Raw genomic sequence first — 18,753 nt, 5'->3', positions numbered from 1 at the left:
AAGAACATTTATTATACAACAATGCAAAGTTGGGTGCTTCCCCTTACTCTGGGAATACACACATACACTGGGGCTCACCCAACTTTTATACAGTTTATTTCAGTATAGAAGTACCCTCCCCCTTACATTCTTCTGCCTCCTGGATAGGTTTGGCATTAGGCAATCCTGTCTGCCTACGAGCTGTTTCTGTGAACTTGGAGGACCAAGGGGTATCCTGTCGGTGTCCCATCATGTCATTGTCCTTATTCACACCTTCCTGACTCTCAGGGCTGACTAACTTCTTACATGCAGAACTTGCTAATTCTGTCTAAGGCTAGAAGACCCTTATCTTATTCAGACTAACTTTACTTCCTACATTCTAATATCTATTCTTATCCTATTCATACTGGCTTTATTCATTACACATATATCCATACTAGTTTCCTCATCTTCATATTTTTATATCAGTTTTACTCATCTCTCACAATCCTCACTTTTCTTTTAGATCAATGTTACTCATCTCTCACACTGCGAAGGAGAGATATGGAATTTGTGATGGGGACTTGTGAATCCGACATTGAACGGTTGTCAATGTGGAAGTAAACAGGTCATGCTGTTCCAATGGTTGGAGACAATCGCACCTGGTGTCACAGCTGGCTGAGCTGATGACGATTCATGTCGATTTCAATGGTTATTGTCTCCTCGAGGCTGTGTTGTGTGTCCCTGCTCTAACAGAGTGTCCGGGGGTCCCTGTTCTAATAGAGTGTCTGGGGGGTCCCTGCTCTAACAGAGTGTCCGGGGGTCCCTGCTCTAACAGAGTGTCCGGGGGTCCCTGTTCTAATAGAGTGTCTGGGGGGTCCCTGCTCTAACAGAGTGTCCGGGGGTCCCTGCTCTAACAGAGTGTCCGGGGGTCCCTGTTCTAATAGAGTGTCCGGGGGGGTCCCTGCTCTAACAGAGTGTCCGGGGGTCCCTGTTCTAATAGAGGGTCCAGGGGGGGTCCCTGCTCTAACAGAGTGTCCAGGGGTCCCTGTTCTAATAGAGTGTCCCGGGGGGTCCCTGCTCAAATAGAGTGTCCGGGGGTCCCTGTTCTAATAGAGTGTCCGGGGGGTCCCTGCTCTAATAGAGTGTCCAGGGGTCCCTGTTCTAATAGAGTGTCCGGGGGTCCCTGTTCTAATAGAGGGTCCAGGGGGGGGTCCCTGCTCTAACAGAGTGTCCGGGGGTCCCTGTTCTAATAGAGTGTCCGGGGGGGTCCCTGCTCAAATAGAGTGTCCGGGGGTCCCTGTTCTAATAGAGTGTCCGGGGGGGGGGTCCCTGCTCTAACAGAGTGTCCGGGGGTCCCTGCTCTAATAGAGTGTTTGGGGGTCCCTGTTCTAATAGAGTGTCCAGGGGGGTCCCTGCTCTAATAGAGTGTCTGGGGGTCCCTGTTCTAATAGAGTGTCCGGGGGGGGGGGTCCCTGCTCTAATAGGAGTGTCTGGGGGTCCCTGTTCTATAGGAAAGTTAATTAGATGAGAATATGGCTTTAGGGGGAAGGTTTAGGGTGAACACCTTCACCCAGAGAGTGACGTGAGTGTGGATCGAGCTGCCGTTTGACGTGGAAAGTGCGGGCTCACTCTTACGTTTTAAGAATAAAGGTGATAGGAGAGGCCTGGGGGATTATGGAGGTCAAGCTGAATGATGTTTCGGCACAAACTAGAAGGGCCAAATGGGTTGTTTTCTGTGCTTTCGTGTACTATGGATGAAACCAACACCCCCTCCCCCATGAATTTCGACACAATCGGCAATAAAACACTAGGCTGTTAAGGTGTTGAAACTGCAAGCCAGAAATACAGGCCATGAAAAGACCGGGTTTACAGTGGAGTTTGTTGGACTGGGGTATGTTTCGCAAGTCATTTAACTGATGACAAATGAGACCGTGTTGCTGTTACCAGGTGGTTTGACTTCCCTTCTGCAACCACGAGATGTTGGTGTGAACACCAGACATCCAGTGTGGGCAGAATCGCAGACGGCGTTGAGGAAGAATACGGGAGGGAGGTCGATCAGCTCGTTGGACGACAACAACCTTTCACTCAAGGTCAGCGAAATCAGGGAGATGGTTCAGGAGTGAGTCGGGGGAAACACGACCCAGTGCTCATCGAGGGGTCAGCGGTGGGGAAGGTCAAGAACTTCAAATACCTAGGGGTCTGAGGATCTCTCCTGGACCCTCCACTTTCAGGCCATCAGAAAGAAGGATCGCCAGCGGCTAGACTTTGTGAGGGGATTCAGTTCGTTGCTGAAAATTCTCAACAGGTGGTACGGTGGAGAGCATTCTGGCTGGTTGCATCACTGTCTAGTATGAAGGTGCTAACTCTCAGGACCAGAATAAACTCCAGAGGGTCGTTAACCCGGCCTCCAGACTCCAGACTCCATTGAGGACGCCAACATGAGGCGGGGTTTTAAAAAAGCAGACTCTACCCTCAAAGACCACCCAGGCCATTTCCTCTTCACTTTGCTACCATCAGTGAACAGGTCCAGGAGCTTGAAGATGAGCACTCAGCGGCACAAGGACGGCGTCTTCCCTGCCGCCATCAGATCCCTGAATGATCAATGAACCACAGACATAGCCTCAGTTTTCGGGCACTGTTATCTTTTAATGTTGTAAGATGGTTATAATATGAATGTTTGCCCTGTGATGCTACTGCATTACATGGAATTTCATGACTTGTTCGTGACAATAAATCCTGATTCTGAACAAGCCCTTCAAAGACCATGTGTGTGAGGAGTGGAATATATGGATGTGGAGTGCAGAAAAATCATTACCAAAAGCAGGGCAATGCATTCTGCACAACTTGATGTGTGGTGTGAGTCCATGACTCCAACCATGGGATAAACTTGGAAGACGAAGATACCCCCTGAGTCCTCGGGAGCAGGGGCGGAAAATGACTCATTGGCAGATAACGAAGTAGCTGCGACAGGGATGGAACAGTCAATGGGTTGGGCAGGTAACATGGTAACTGAGAAAAGGATGGAAAAGACAACGGGTAGGGGAGGTAATGGGGTGACAGACTGGGATGGTACAGGAAACAGGTTGGGCAGGTAACATGGTAACAGACAGGGATGGAACATGCAATGAATTGGATATGTAATGGGTTAACTGAGAGGAATGTAACAGGCAATGGGTTGGGCAGGTAATGGGGTAACTGAGAAAGGGATGGAACAGAAAATGAATTGGACAGGTAACACGGTAACTGAAATGGATGGAACAGGCAAAGGGATGAGCAGGTAATGGGGTAATTGAGACTGGGATGGAATAGGCAATGGGTTGGGCAGGTAACTTGAGACAGGGATGGAACAGGCAATGAGTTGGGCAGTTAATGCGGTAACTGAGACAGGGATGGAACAGACATCGGGTTGGGCAGGTAATGGGGAAGCTGAGACGGCTGGAACAGGCAACGGGTTGAATAGGTAATGCTGTATCTGAAATGGATGGAACAGGCAAAGGGTTGAGCAGGTAACGGGGTAACAGACTGGGATGGAACTGGCAATGGGTTGGGCAGGTAATGGGGTAACAGACTGGGATGGTACAAGAAACTGGTTGGAGGTTTAATACTTTGGTGAAAATACATTCTCAACAGATGGCTGAGTTTGGAGCTTTTAAGCTTGAAGTGAGAGATAAATTTAATTCGTGTAAAGAAGATATAGACGAAATACGGGATCAAGTTTTTGATGTGACAAAAATGAGCGAAGACTTACAAACTCAAAATAAAAATTTGGTGAAAAAGATTGATTATTTGGAAAACCAATCCAGACGGAACAATATAAAGATTATTGGTTTGCCGGAAGGTATGGAGGGACCAGACCCAAGAAAATTTTTTACTGAATGGATTCCGCAGGTGTTGGGTCAAGAACATTTCCCGGAAGGTATAATACTGGAACGTGCTCACCGAGTCTTGTGTAGAAGACCTATTTCAGGTCAAAGTCCAAGACCTGTTTTCGTTCGTTGTTTGAATTATTACGACAGAGAAATAATTTTATTTTGATGATTCAAAATAATCGAGTTTTCTTCTATGCGGATATGAGTTAAGAAGTTATGTTCCAACGACGAGAATTCAATCCTGCTAAAGAGTTGTTGTGGAAGAAAGGTTATAAGACAACCTTTAGATATCCAGCTGTTTTGAAGGTTTTTCAAGATGGTTGCCAACCAAAGTTCTTTGATTCTCCAAAGGAAGCTATAGCATTTGCTCAAGAGCTGCCAATTACTCAGTTTCAACAGAGACATAGTCCGCCGCGATCTCTAAGGAGACAAGAGATGGAAGAAAAGAGCCATGCTCCAAGAAGGAATGGTTGTAATGGTGACTCGGCAGTTGGAGCTGATTAAAAGAAGAGTTGTCCTTTTTTTTTCTAATGTTTTTTTTTTAAAATGGATATTAAATAATGATGGTGTTAGTTTAAGATGAAGTGAGAGTTGGGGGAGAGAACTGGATAGGCACTATTTTCTGAAAGTCATCCGCTACGTGTGAGTTATCTCACACCCATTTTTTTATTGGGAGTTACCGCATTGCGCGGTTTAGATGGGAGGGGGTATTTTTTACCTCCTACCCTTTTTTTTTTTTCCTTTTTTTTGTATTATTAGATTAAAGAGTGAAGGGTTTTTTTAAATATTTTAAAAAAAAGCATAAGAAAGTATTTGATTGTTTAAAAAACTAAAAATTGATGTGGTTTATTTTGTAAAGTTTATTCAGTAGATAAGGAATATCTGAAATTTAAATGTGAATGGGATGGATAAGTTTTTTTAAATATATTTGTTCTTTAACTTTAAGGTGAAAGGAGTGGTAATTCTGATGTATATTATTTTGCTATTTTAGTTATAGAACGAAGGGAATAATGGTGAAAGTTATAAATTGAATTGTACAATTTTTAATGAGGCTTGAATTTTGTTTGTGTTTTATGCTCCATTTTTTGAAGATATAAATTTCATTGTAGATGTGTTTTTATTATTCGGATATCTGAATTTTAACGTAATGATTGGGGATATTTAAATGTGCTATTGGAGCTTTAAGAGTAAAGGGGAAAAATGGTGGAAGAGTACTAAAATTGAATTGTACAATGCTTAATGAGGTTTGAATTTTGTTTTAAGATGGTGGTTTATGTGACTAATATGATGATAGATGTGAAGTTAGTTCATATTTGGTGAAGGTTTATCTCTATAGAGAAAGTTTTTTTTCATCTTTTTTTTCATGCTACAATTTTTTTTTAAGAATTGATTATAGTTTAAGAATTTTTGATAGATAATTTTACTAACTTTACTAATTTTTTATATTAAGTTTGAGTTAAATATATGTTTCATCTTAACTCCATTTTTGCATTTAAGTTTGATTTAAATGTTTTTTAAGTCTGATATTTTAGTATTAATTACTTTTCTTTTTGTTAGTATTTTAACAGGTTATGTTTTTGTTTTTTTTTGTAAGTGGGTTTTTTTTTCTCACATATATCATTAACTTTATTAATTCTTCACTCTTTATTTTGGGGGGGAAAGGGGGGGTTGGACTAATTTGAGTTGGGTTATTAATGTGTAATAATTATTGGGGAGGGTATAGTTTATTTAGATTACTGATATTGTATTGTAATTTTATTATTTTATTCTTAATTTTTTTTAATGTAATCCTATATGTTATTCATGTTATAAAATCTTAAATAAAGTTTAAAAAAAAAGAAACTGGTTGGGCAGGTAACATGGTAACTGAGACGGATGGAACAGACAACAGGTTGGACAGGTAATGCGGTAACTGAGACACGGATGGACAAGGCAACGGGTTGGACAGGTTGCGTGGTAACTGAAGTATGTGGAAGAGGTAAAAGGTTGAGCAGGTAACGGGGTAGCTTAAAATGGGATGGATCGGGATGGGTTGGGAAGGTAACTGAGAGAGGGATGGAACAGGCAAAGGGTTGGACAGATAATGGGTTAACTGAGGGATGGGACAGGCAATGAATTGGACAGTTAATGGGGTAGCAGACAGGGTTCGAACAGGCAAGAGGATGGACAGGTCACGTGGAAGCTGAGACAGGGATGGAACAGGCAACGGGTTGGGCAGGTAACGTGGTAACTGAGAAAGGGATGGAACAGAAAACAGGTTTGAGAGGTAATGCGGTAACTGAAACAGATGGAACAGGCAAAGGGATGAGCAGGTAAAGTGGAAACTGAGACAGGGATGGAACAGGCATTGGGTTGGGCAGGTCATGTGGAAGATGAGACGGGCGGAACAGGCAATGGGCTGGGTAGGTAATGCGGTAACAGACAGGGATGGAACAGGCAATGAGTTGCACAGTTAATGGGGTAACTGAGATAGGGTCTGAACAGGCAACGAGTTTGGCAGGAAAAGCGGAAGCTGATACAGGGATGGAACAGGCAAGGGTTTGGGCACATTACGTAGTAACTGAGACAAGGATGGAACAGGCAAAGGGTTGGCCAGGTAACATGGTAAATGAGACAGGGATGGAACAGGCAAAAGGTTGGGCAGATAACAATGTAACTGAGACTAATGGAACAGGCAATGGGTTGAGCAAGTAACTCAATAAATGAGACAGGGATGGAAGAGGGAACAGGTTGGGTAGGTAACATGGTCACAGACAGGGATGGAACAGGCAACGGGTTGGACAGTTAACAGGGTAACTGAAACAGGGTTTGTACAGGCAATGGGTTGGACAGGTAACATGGAAGTCGAGACACGAATGGAATAGGCAATGGGATGGGCAGGTAACATGGTAACTGAGACAGGGATAAAACAGGAAAGAGGTTTGACAGTTAATGTGGTAACTGAGACAGGTAAGGATCAGGCAATGGGTTGAGCAGGTAAAGCGGTAACTGAAATGGGTGGAACAGGTAACGGGTTGGGCAGGTAAAGTGATAACGGAAAAAGATGGAACAGAAAACAGATTTGACAGATAACACGGAAGCTGAGACAGGGATGGAACAGGCCACGGGGTGGGCAGGTAACGCGGAAGCTGAGATGAGTAGAACAGCCAATGGGTTGGGTAGGTAATGTGCTAACTGAAATGGAAGGAAAAGGCCAAAGGTTGAGCAGGTAATGGGGGAACTGAGACTGGGATGGAACTGGCAACGGTTGGGCAGGTAACGAGGTAACAGACTGGGATGGAACAGGAAACAGGTTGGGCAGATAACATGGTAACTGAGACTGGGATGGAACAGGAAACAGTTTTGACAGGGAACACGGTAATTGAGAAGGGTTCGAACAGGCAATGGCTTGGACAGGTAACGCGGAAGTTGAATCACGGGTGGAACAGACAATGGGTTCAGTAGGTAATGAGGAAGATGAGGTGGTTGGAACAGGCAATAAGTTGGACAGGTAACGTGGTTACTGCGACAGGGATAGAACAGGAATCAGGGTTGACAGGTAACATGGTAACTGAGACGGGGAAAGATCAGGCAACAAGTTGAGCAGGTAACTCGGTAACTGAGACAAGGATGGAAGAGGCAACAGGTTGGGAAGGTAACATGTAACTGAGAGGAATGGAACAGGCATCGGGTTGGAAATGTAACATGATAACTGAAACATGGATGGAACAGACAATGGGTTGGACAGGTAGCGCGGGAAGTGAGACAGGGATGGAACAGGTGAATGGTTGAGCCGGTAATGGGTTAACTGAGACAGGGATGGAACAGGGAATGGGTTGGACAGGAAACACGATAACTGAAACATGGATGGAACACGCAATGGGTTGGACAGGTAGCGCGGGAAGTGAGACAGGGATGGAACAGGTGAAGGGTTGAGCAGGTAACAGAGTAACTTAGAATGGGATGGAACAGGCATCAGGATGGGCAGGTAATGTGGTAGATGAGATAGGGATGCAACAGGCAACAAGTTGGGCAGATAACACGGAAACTAAGACAGGAATTGAACAGGCAACGTGTTGAGCAGGTAACATGGTAACTGAGACAAGGATGGAACAGGCAAATGAGTTGGTCAGTTTACGGGCTAACTGAGTCAGGGTTCAAACAGGCAATGGGTTGGACAGGTAACGTGGAAGCTGAGACAGGGATGGAATAGGCAACGGGTTGAGCAGGTAACATAGTAATTTATGCAGATGGAACAGATAACGGGTTGGGCAGGTAAAGTGATAACGGAAAAAGATGGAATAGATAACAGATTCGACAGGTAATGCAGAAGATGAGAGGGATGGAACAGGCAAGTGGTTGGGCAGGTAACGCGGTAACTGAGATGGGGAAATATCAGGCAACGGGTTGAGCAGGTAACACGGTAACTGAGACAGGGTTCGAACAGGCAACGGGTTGGACAGGAAATGTGGAAACTGAGACAGGGATGGAATAGGCAACGGGTTGAGCAGGTAATGCGGTAATTTATGCGGATGGAACAAATAACGGGTTGGGCAGGTAAAGTGAGAATGGAAAAAGATGGAACAGATAACAGATTTGACAGGTAATGCAGAAGATGAGACAGGATGGAACAGGCAAGTGGTTGGGCAGGTAACGCGGAAGCTGAGATGGGTGGAACAGGCAATGGGTTGGTAGGTAACGCAGTAACTGAAATGGATGGAACAAGCCAAGGTTTGAGCAGGTAATGGGGAAACTGAGACTGGGATGCAACTGGCAATGAGTGGGGAAGGTAACAGGGTAACAGACTTGGATGGTACAAGAAACAGGTTGGGCAGGTAACATGGTAACTGAGACAGGGATGGAAGAAGCAACAGGTTGGGCAGGTAATGCGTTAACTGAGCGGAATGGAACAGGCATTGGTTTGGGCATTTAACACAGTAACTAAGACATGGATGGAACAGGCAACGGGCAACAAGTTGGGCAGATAATGCGGTAACTGAGACAGGGAATGAGTTGGGCAAGTAATGTTATTACTGAGACAGGGATGGAACAGGAAACAGGTTTGACAGGTAACGAGGTAACTGAAACGGAGAAGAATCAAACAATAGGTTGAGCAGGTAACTCAGTAACTGAGACAGGGATGGAAGAGGCAACAGGTTGGGTAGGTAATGAGATAACTGAGAGGAATGGAACAGGCATCGTGATGGGCAGGTAAAGCTGTAACTGAGACAGGGATGGAACATGGAATGGGTTGGACAGGAAACACGATAACTGAAACATGGATGGAACACGCAATGGGTTGGACAGGTAGCGCGGGAAGTGAGACAGGGATGGAATAGGTGAAGGGTTTAGCAGGTAACGGAGTAACTTAGAATGAGATGGAACAGGCAACAGGATGGGCAGGTAATGTGGTAGATGAGATAGGGATGCAACAGGCAACAAGTTGGGCAGATAACACGGAAACTGAGACAGGAATGGAACAGGCAACATGTTGAGCAGGTAACATGGTAACTGAGACAAGGATGGAACAGGCAAATGAGTTGGTCAGTTTACGGGCTAACTGAGTCAGGGTTCAAACAGGCAATGGGATGGACAGGTAACGTGGAAGCTGAGACAGGGATGGAATAGGCAACAGGTTGAGCAGGTAACATAGTAATTTATGCAGATGGAACAGATAACGAGTTGGGCAGGTAAAGTGATAACGGAAAAAGATGGAATAGATAACAGTTTTGACAGGTAATGCAGAAGATGAGACAGGGATGGAACAGGAAAGTGGTTGGGCACGTAACGCGGTAACTGAGATGGGGAAATATCAGGCAACGGGTTGAGCAGGTAACACGATAACTGAGACAGGGTTCGAACAGGCAACGGGTTGGACAGGAAATGTGGAAACTGAGACAGGGATGGAATAGGCAACGGGTTGAGCAGGTAACGCGGTAATTTATGCGGATGGAACAAATAACGGGTTGGGCAGGTAAAGTGAGAATGGAAAAAGATGGAACAGATAACAGATTTGACAGGTAACGCAGAAGATGAGACAGGGATGGAAGAGGAAAGTGGTTGGGCAGGTAAGGCGGAAGCTGAGATGGGTGGAACAGGCAATGGGTTGGTAGGTAACGCGGTAACTGAAATGGATGGAACAGGCCAAGGTTTGAGCAGGTAATGGGGAAACTGAGACTGGGATGCAACTGGCAATGAGTGGGGCAGGTAATGGGGTAACAGACTTGGATGGTACAAGAAACAGGTTGGGCAGGTAATATGGTAACTGTGACAGGGATGGAAGAAGCAACAGGTTGGGTAGGTAATGTGATAACTGAGAGGAATGGAACAGGCATTGGTTTGGGCATGTAACACAGTAACTGAGACATGGATGGAACAGGCAACGGGCAACAAGTTGGGCAGATAATGTGGTAACTGAGACAGGAGTGGAATTGGCAATGGGTTGAGCAGGTAACACAGAGGTTGAGACAGGGATGGAAGAGACAATGGGTTGGGTAGGTAATGAGGAAGCTTAGATGGGTGGTACATGCAATGAGTTTGACAGGTAATGTGATAACTGAGACAGGGAATAATCAGGCAAAGTGTTGAGCAAGTAACTCGGAAAGTGAGACAGGGATGGAACAGGCAACAGGCTGAGCAGGTAACACAGAAACTGAGAGGAAAGAAACAGGCAATGGGTTGGGTAGGTAAAATGGTAACTGAGACAAGGATGGAACAGGGAATGAGTTAGGCAGTTAACTGGGTAACTGAGACAGGGTTCGAACAGGCAATGGGTTGGACAAGAAACGCGGAAGCTGTGACAGGGATGGAACAGGCATCAGGTTGGGCAGGTAATGTGGTAGATGAGACAGGGGTGGAACAGGCAATGGGTTGGGTAGTTAACGTGGTTACTGAGACAGGGATGGAACAGGAAACAGGCTTGACAGTATACATCATAACTGAAACGGGGAAGGATCAGGCAACAGGTTGAGCAGGTAATGATAACTGAGACAGGGATGGAAGAGGCAACAGGTTGGGTAGGTTTGAGGGAACTGAGAGGAATGTAACAGGCATCAGGAGAAAGTGGTAATTGAGGCAGTAATGGAATAGGCAATGAGTTGGGCAGGTAATACGGTAACTGAGACAGGGATGGAATAGGCAACGGGTTGGACAGGAAACGCGGAAGCTGAGAAAGGGATGGAACAGGTATCAGGTTGGGCAGGTAATGCGGAGGATGAGACAGGGGTGGAACAGGCAATGGGTTGGGTAGGTAATGCGATAACTGAGACAGGGAATGAGTTGGGCAAGTAATGGTATTCCTGAGACAGGGATGGAACAGGAAACAGGTTGGGTAGGTAACGTGGTAACTGAAACGGGGAAGAATCAGACAATGGATTGAGCAGGTAACTCAGTAACTGAGACAGGGATGGAAGAGGCAACAGGTTGGGCAGGTAATGAGATAACTGAGAGAAATGGAACAGGCATCGTGATGGGCAGGTAAAGTTGTAACTGAGACAGGGATGGAACAGGGAACGGGTTGGACAGGTAGCATGGTAACTGAGACAGGGTTGGAACTGGTGAAGTTTTGAGCAGGTAATGGGGTAACTGAGACAGGGATGAAACAGGGAATGGGTTTGACAGGAAACGTGGAAGCTGAGACAGGGATGGAACAGGCATCGGGTTGGGCAGGTAATGCGGAAGGTGAGATATGGGTGGAACACGCAATGGTTTGGGTAGGTAACACGGTAACTGAGTCAGGGATGGAAAACGCAATGAGTTGGATAGTTAATTGGGTAACTCAGACTGGGTTTGAACAGGCAACGAGTTGAGCAGGTAAAGCAGAAACTGATACAGGGCTGGAACAGGCAATGGTTTGGGAACATTACGCAGTAACTGATACAGGGATGGAACAGGCAATGTGTTAGGCAGGTAACGTGGTAAATGAGGCATGGATGGAACAGGCAAGTAGTTCGGCATGTAATGTAACTGAGACAGGGTTGGAACATGCAAAAGGTTGGGCATTTAACAAGGTATCTGAGATGGATGGAACAAGCAACGGGTTGAGCAGGTAACGGGGTAGCTTAGATTGGGATGGAACAGGGAATATGTTAGGAAGGTAACTGAGACAAGGTTCAAACAGGCAACGGGTTGGACGGAAACGCAGAAGATGGGAGAGGGATGGAATAGGCATCGGGTTGGGCAAGTAATGCAGAAGATGAGACAGGGGTGGAACAGGCAATGAGTTGGGCAAGTAACGTGGTTACTGAGACAGAGATGAAACAGGAAACTGGTTTGACAGGTAGCTTGGTAACTACGACAGGGATGGAACAGTTGAAGGATTGAGCAGGTAATGGGGTAACTTAGAATGGGATGGAACAGGTAATGGTTTGGGAAGGTAACTGAGACAAGGATGGAACAGGCAACGGGTTGAATAGGTAATATGTTAACTGAGACAGGGATGGAACAGGCAATGAGTTGGACAGTTAACAGGGTAACTGAGACAGGATTCGAACAGACAACGGGTTGGAGAGGAAACGTGGAAGCTGAGACAGGGATGGAACAGGCAACGGGGTGGGCAGGTAACATGATAGCTGTGACAGGGATGGAACAGAAAACAGGTTTGACAGGTAACGCGGTAACTGAGACAGGTTTCGAACAGGCAACTGGTTGGACAGGAAATGCAGAAGCTGAGATAGGGATGGAACAGGAGACAGGTTTGACAGGTAAAGTGGTAACTGAGACAGGGAAGGATCCAGCAAAGGTTTGAGCAGGTAATGTGGTAACTTATACGGATGGAACAGGTAACAGGTTGGGCAGGTAAAGTAATAATGGAAAAAAATGGAACAGAAAACAGATTTGACAGATAATGCGGAAGCTGAGACAGGGATGGAACAGGCAAAGGGTTGGCCATGTAACACAGTAACTGAGACATGGATGGAACAGGCAACGGGCAACAAGTTGGGCAGATAGTGCGGTAACTGAGACAGGAGTGGAACAGGCAATGGGTTGAGCAGGTAACACGGTAAATGAGACAGGGATGGAACAGGCAATAGCTTGGACAGGTAACACAGAAATTGAGACAGGGGATGGAAGAGACAATGGGTTGGGTAGGTAATGAGAAAGCTTAGACAGATGGTACAGGCAATGAGTTTGACAGGTAATGTGGTAACTGAGACAGGGAAGGATCAGGCAAAGGGTTGAGCAAGTAACTCGGAAACTGAGACAAGGATGGAACAGGGAATGAGTTGGGCAGTTAACTGGGTAACTGAGACAGGGTTCGAACAGGCAATGGGTTGGACAAGAAACGCGGAAGCTGTGACAGGGATGGAACAGGCATCAGGTTGGGCAGGTAATGTGGTAGATGAGACAGGGGTGGAACAGGCAATGGGTTGGGTAGTTAACGTGGTTACTGAGACAGGGATGGAACAGGAAACAGGCTTGACAGTATACATCATAACTGAAACGGGGAAGGATCAGGAAACAGGTTGAGCAGGTAATGATAACTGAGACAGGGATGGAAGAGGCAACAGGTTGGGTAGGTAATGAAGGAACTGAGAGGAATGTAACAGGCATCAGGAGAAAGTGGTAATTGAGGCAGTAATGGAATAGGCAATGAGTTGGGCAGGTAATATGGTAACTGAGACAGGGATGGAACAGGCAACGGGTTGGACAGGAAATGCGGAAGCTGAGAAAGGGATGGAACAGGTATCAGGTTAGGTTGGTAATGCGGAGGATGAGACAGGGGTGGAACAGGCAATGGGTTGGGTAGGTAATGCGATAACTGAGACAGGGAATGAGTTGGGCAAGTAATGGTATTCCTGAGACAGGGATGGAACAGGAAACAGGTTTGACAGGTAACGTGGTAACTGAAACGGGGAAGAATCAGACAATGGGTTGAGCAGGTAACTCAGTAACTGAGACAGGGATGGAAGAGGCAACAGGTTGGGCAGGTAATGAGATAACTGAGAGGAATGGAACATGCATCGTGATGGGCAGGTAAAGTTGTAACTGAGACAGGGATGGAACAGGGAACGGGTTGGACAGGTAGCATGGTAACTGAGACAGGGTTGCAATAGGTGAAGTGTTGAGCAGGTAATGGGGTAACTGAGACAGGGATGGAACAGGGAATGGGTTTGACAGGAAACACGTTAACTGAAATATGGATGGAACACGCAATGGATTGGACAGGTAGCGCGGGAAGTGAGACAGGGATGGAAAAGGTGAAGTGTTGAGCAGGTAACGGAGTAACAGAATGGGATGGAACAGGCATCAGGATGGGCAGGTAACGTGGTAGATGAGATAGGGATGGAACAGGCAACAAGTTGGGCAGATAACGTGGAAACTGAGACAGGAATGGAACAGGCAACGTGTTGAGCAGATAACATGGTAATTGAGACAGGGATGGAATAGGTAATGGGTTGGACAGGTAATAGGCTAACTGAGACAGGGATGGAACAGGCAATGAGTTGGTCAGTTTACGGGCTAACTGAGTCAGGGTTCAAACAGTCAATAGGTTAGACAGGTAACATGGAAGCTGAGACAGGGATGGAATAGGCAACGGGTTGAGCAGGCAACACAGTAATTTATGCGGATGGAACAGATAACGGGTTGGGCAGGAAAAGTGATAGCGGAAAAAGATGGAATAGATAACAGATTTGACAGGTAATGCAGAAGATGAGACAGGGATGGAACAGGAAAGTGGTTGGGCAGGTAACGCGGTAACTGAGATGGGGAAATATCAGGCAACTGGTTGAGCAGGTAACACGGTAACTGAGACAGGGTTTGAACAGGCAATGGGTTGGACAGGAAATGTGGAAACTGAGACAGGGATGGAATAGGCAACGGGTTGAGCAGGTAACGCGGTAATTTATGCGGATGGAACAAATAACGGGTTGGGCAGGTAAAGTGATAATGGAAAAAGATGGAACAGATAACAGATTTGACAGGTAACGCAGAAGATGAGACTGGGATGCAACTGGCAATGAGTGGGGCAGGTAACGGGGTAACAGACTTGGATGGTACAAGAAACAGGTTGGGCAGGTAACATGGTTACTGAGACAGGGATGGAAGAAGCAACAGGTTGGGCAGGTAACGCGATAACTGAGAGGAATGGAACAGGCATTGGTTTGGGCATGTAACACAGTAACTGAGACATGGATTGGACAGGCAACGGACAACAAGTTGGGCAGATAATGCGGTAACTAAGACAGGAGTGGAACAGGCAATGGGTTGAGCAGGTAACACGGTAAATGAGACAGGGATGGAACAGGCAATAGCTTGGACAGGTAACACAGAAATTGAGACAGGGGATGGAAGAGACAATGGGTTGGGTAGGTAATGAGAAAGCTTAGACAGGTGGTACAGGCAATGAGTTTGACAGGTAATGTGGTAACTGAGACAGGGAAGGATCAGGCAAAGGGTTGAGCAAGTAACTCGGAAACTGAGACAGGGATGGAACAGGCAACAGGTTGAGCAGGTAACACAGAAACTGAGAGGAAAGAAACAGGCAATGGGTTGGGTAGGTAAAGTGGTAACTGAGACAAGGATGGAACAGGGAATGAGTTGGGCAGTTAACGGGGTAACTGAGACAGGGTTCGAACAGGCAATGGGTTGGACAGAAAAACGCGGAAGCTGTGACAGGGCTGGAACAGGCATCAGGTTGGGCAGGTAATGTGGTAGATGAGACAGGGCTGGAACAGGCAATGGGTTGGGTAGGTAACGTGGTTACTGAGACAGGGATGGAACAGGAAACAGGCTTGACAGTATACGTCATAACTGAAATGCGGAAGGATCAAACAACAGGTTGAGCAGGTAACTCGATAACTGAGACAGGGATGGAAGAGGCAACAGGTTGGGTAGGTAATGAGGGAACTGAGAGGAATGGAACAGGCATCAGGATGGGCAGGTAAAGTGGTAATTGAGGCAGTGATGGAACAGTAAATGAGTTGGGCAGGTAATACGGTAACTGAGACAGGGATGGAACAGGCAACGGGTTGGACAGGAAACGCGGAAACTGAGACAGGGATGGAAGAGGCAACAGGTTGGGTAAGTAACGAGCGAACTGAGAGGAATGGAACAGGCATCAGGATGAGCAGGTAAAGCAGTAATTGAGGCAGTGATGGAATAGGCAACGGGTTGGGCAGGTAATGCGGTAACTGAGACAGGGATGGAACTGGAAACAGGTTTGACAGGTAACGTGGTAACAGAAACGGAGAAGAATCAGACAATGGGTTGAGCAGGTAACTCAGTAATTGAGACAGGGATGGAAGAGGCAACAGGTTGGGCAGGTAATGAGATAACTGAGAGGAATGGAACAGGCATCGTGATGGGCAGGTAAAGCTATAACTGAGACAGGGATGGAACAGGGAATGGGTTGGACAGGAAACACGATAACTGAAACATGGATGGAACAGGCAATGGGTTGGACAGGTAGCGCGGGAAGTGTGACAGGGATGGAACAGGTGAATGGTTGTGGAGGTAATGGGTTAACTGAGACAGGGATGGAACAGGGAATGGGTTGGACAGGAAACACGATAACTGAAACATGGATGGAACAGGCAATGGGTTGGACAGGTAGCGTGGGAAGTGAGACAGGGATGGAACAGGGAATGGGTTGGACAGGAAACACGATAACTGAAACATGGATGGAACATGCAATGGGTTGTACAGGTAGTGCAGGATGTGAGACAGGGATGGAACAGGTGAATGGTTGAGCAGGTAACGGAGTAACAGACTGGGATGGAACAGGAATCAGGATGGGCATTTAATGTGCTAGATGAGATAGGGATGGAACAGGCAACAATTTGGGCAGATAACGTGGAAACTGAGGCAGGAATGGAACAGGCAAAGTGTTGAGCAGGTGACATGGTAACTGAGACAGGAATGGAATAGGCAACGGGTTGGACAGGTAATAGGTTAACTGAGACAGGGATGGAACAGGCAACAAGTTGGGCAGATAACACGGAAACTGAGACAGGAATGGAACAGGCAACGTGTTGAGCAGGTAACATGGTAATTGAGACAGGGATGGAATAGGTAACGGGTTGGACAGGTAATAGGTTATGTGAGACAGGGATGGAACAGGCAATGAGTTGGTCAGTTTACGGGCTAACTGAGTCAGGGTTCAAACAGGCAATGGGTTGGACAGGTAATGTGGAAGTTGAGACAGGGATGGAATAGGCAACGGGTTGAGCAGGTAACACAGTAATTTATGCAGATGGAATAGATAACAGATTTGACAGGTAACGCAGAAGATGAGACAGGGATGGAACTGGAAAGTGGTTGGGCAGGTAACGCGGTAACTGAGATGGGGAAAGATCAGGCAACGGGTTGAGCAGGTAACACGGTAACTGAGACAGGGTTCGAACAGGCAACGGGTTGGACAGGAAATGTGGAAACTGAGACAGGGATGGAATAGGCAACGGGTTGAGCAGGTAACAGAAACTGAGAGGAAAGAAACAGGCAACGGGTTGGGTAGGTAAAGTGATAACTGAGACAAGGAAGGAACAGGGAATGAGTTGGGCAGTTAACGGGGTAACTGAGACAGGGTTCGAACAGGCAACGGGTTGGACAGGAAATGTGGAAACTGAGACAGGGAGGGAATAGGCAACAGGTTGAGCAGGTAACGCGGTAATTTATGCGGATGGAACAAATAACGGGTTGGGCAGGTAAAGTGAGAATGGAAAAAGATGGAACAGATAACAGATTTGACAGGTAATGAAGAAGATGAGACAGGGATGGAACAGGCAAGTGGTTGGGCAGGTAACGCGGAAACTGAGATGGGTGGAACAGGCAATGGGTTGGTAGGTAACGCGGTAACTGAAATGGATGGAACAGGCCAAGGTTTGAGCAGGTAATGGGGAAACTGAGACTGGGATGCCACTGGCAATTAGTGGGGCAGGTAACAGGGTAACAGACTTGGATGGTACAAGAAACAGGTTGGGCAGGTAACATGGTAACTGAGACAGGGATGGAAGAAGCAACAGGTTGGGCAGGTAACGCGATAACTGAGAGGAATGGAACAGGCATTGGTTTGGGCATGTAACACAGTAACTGAGACATGGATGGAACAGGCAAAGGGCAACAAGTTGGGCAGATAGTGCGGTAACTGAGACAGGAGTGGAACAGGCAATGTGTTGAGCAGGTAACACGGTAAATGAGACAGGGATGGAACAGGCAACGGGTTGGACAGGAAACGCGGAAACTGAGACAGGGATGGAAGAGGCAACAGGTTGGGTAAGTAACGAGCGAACTGAGAGGAATGGAACAGGCATCAGGATGAGCAGGTAAAGCAGTAATTGAGGCAGTGATGGAATAGGCAACGGGTTGGGCAGGTAATGCGGTAACTGAGACAGGGATGGAACTGGAAACAGGTTTGACAGGTAACGTGGTAACAGAAACGGAGAAGAATCAGACAATGGGTTGAGCAGGTAACTCAGTAATTGAGACAGGGATGGAAGAGGCAACAGGTTGGGCAGGTAATGAGATAACTGAGAGGAATGGAACAGGCATCGTGATGGGCAGGTAAAGCTATAACTGAGACAGGGATGGAACAGGGAATGGGTTGGACAGGAAACACGATAACTGAAACATGGATGGAACAGGCAATGGGTTGGACAGGTAGCGCGGGAAGTGTGACAGGGATGGAACAGGTGAATGGTTGTGGAGGTAATGGGTTAACTGAGACAGGGATGGAACAGGGAATGGGTTGGACAGGAAACACGATAACTGAAACATGGATGGAACAGGCAATGGGTTGGACAGGTAGCGTGGGAAGTGAGACAGGGATGGAACAGGGAATGGGTTGGACAGGAAACACGATAACTGAAACATGGATGGAACATGCAATGGGTTGTACAGGTAGTGCAGGATGTGAGACAGGGATGGAACAGGTGAATGGTTGAGCAGGTAACGGAGTAACAGACTGGGATGGAACAGGAATCAGGATGGGCATTTAATGTGCTAG

The sequence above is a fragment of the Narcine bancroftii genome, chromosome 8, assembly GCF_036971445.1.
Source record: "Narcine bancroftii isolate sNarBan1 chromosome 8, sNarBan1.hap1, whole genome shotgun sequence".
Classification (NCBI taxonomy): Eukaryota; Metazoa; Chordata; class Chondrichthyes; order Torpediniformes; family Narcinidae; genus Narcine; species Narcine bancroftii.
This window is presented reverse-complemented; position numbering follows the sequence as displayed.